Source organism: Suricata suricatta, chromosome 1 (assembly GCF_006229205.1).
Source record: "Suricata suricatta isolate VVHF042 chromosome 1, meerkat_22Aug2017_6uvM2_HiC, whole genome shotgun sequence".
Classification (NCBI taxonomy): domain Eukaryota; kingdom Metazoa; phylum Chordata; class Mammalia; order Carnivora; family Herpestidae; genus Suricata; species Suricata suricatta.
In genome coordinates this window covers 50046789-50048438 of record NC_043700.1, presented here as the reverse complement: position 1 = coordinate 50048438, position 1650 = coordinate 50046789, and the positions used below count along the sequence as shown (strand labels likewise).

The 1650-nt window shown below is 51.3% G+C and overlaps 1 long non-coding RNA gene across 1 annotated transcript; it reads left to right on the top strand.

The window, feature by feature from the left end:
* On the top strand, positions 1-1650 carry LOC115298286. Its single transcript, XR_003911701.1, has 3 exons — positions 1-416; positions 1139-1282; positions 1527-1650. It is a non-coding gene; the product is annotated as an uncharacterized LOC115298286 (long non-coding RNA).

Sequence of the window (1650 nt, the reverse complement as noted above, 5' to 3'; positions counted from 1 at the left end):
GAGCCACAGCGTGGAGAAGCCACATCAGAGAAAAACCTCTGGTGCGGATGGTTAGTGCAGAGAGGCTCTGGTTCAGTCCTGTGTGGCATGGAAAGGACCAAGACTGGGGCTCAGCTGAGAACCCTGCTGGGTGGGCCTCTGTGGAGGTGACCAGGCTAAGGCTGAGGAAGTGACCCATATGGTGGGTCACTTGGGCAGGACTGAACAGGAGTCAGACTCCCCACCAGGGCAGAGGAGGGGCCACATCAAGCCCCAACCCAGCCCAAGAACTGATGGCCAGTTTGTCAGCCCCGAATCAACCTCCGGGGTGGACCTGACTCACCAGATCTCACCTCTGTGGTTTCCAATCCAAAACTGGACCTGACCATTGCAGACCTACATGGAGACAGAGAACTCAGAGGGTTCCAGCCCTTCCTGTAAGTTCAAGGGTCCAGTGCTCTCTCTAGGACGAGACATGCAAGACACCTCTCTGTGGCCCTCCGTACGCCTCCCCTCCCCACCTGGCCTGCACGTTGGCTGCCCCTTCACCCTCAGGCTTCTGCTGGGTTAGGGTTATAAGGGAAAATTGCCCATGTCAGGCAAAGTTGTTTGAGAGTTCAATACCAGTACAAGGGCAAGATAGGTGCTGAGTGGACCACACTTCTAACCAGTTTGCCCTCAGTTCCATGCCTTTGCTCCCTCTGAACAGGTCCACTCCATTCCCGTTTTCTCTGGATCTTTCTGGTTCCTGGGCTTTAGGAACATGGTCTCCTCCTTGACCCCTCCTACCCCCCACCCCAGGCGCAGGGTGGTGTCTTCCTGCACTGCTCATGTCTGGGAGCCTCGCTGCCCTTTGTGAGGCTTATTGGCAATTCCATCATCTGAGTAACCAATTCCTCAGTGTGAAATCCATGGCTTTGGGGTGCCTGGATGGCTCAGTCAGTTAAGGGCCCGACTCTTGATTTCAGCTCTGGTCATGATCTCATGGTTCATGGGATTGAGCCCCGCTGTTAGTGCAGAGCCTGCTTGGGATTCTCTCTCCCTCTCTTTCTGTCTCTCCCCTGCTCACACACACACTCTCTCTCTCTCAAAATAAATAAATACACTTAAAAAAAAAATCCCATGGCTTTTAAGTCTCAGAACAGGTTTCTCTTTCCAGGTTGGACCCTGACTGATACATTTCCACAGGGCAGTTAATGTTGACCCCACTTTACAGATGAGATTAACCAAAGCTGTGGGGTCCAGTGACTTGATCAAGGTCACATAACCAGTTGTGGAGAAGTGGGATCTGACCCTGGATCTGGTGAGTCTGCGGCCCAAGTCCTTGTCATCAGAGCCATCAGCAATGGTGTCACTGCCATCAGTTCATGCTCCTGTGGTTTATAAAGCTGACACAGGCTGTTCCACTTGGTCCTCATCGACAGAGACTGGGCAGGGTTTAGTGTTGTCATACCCTGATAAGGACAAGGCTGAGGCTTAGACACATGGGGTGCCTTTTCCTAGATAAATGATTGTGCCAAGGATTTCAAACTCTGTTTCCTGTACAGACCAGAGAGATGCTTCGTGCCTTTGCTCCACCTCCTGAATGCTGTCACCACCGGTCTCCAATCTCCAAATATACCTAACTTTTAAAAGAAATTGTAGTAAAAAATACACATAACATAAAGTTTA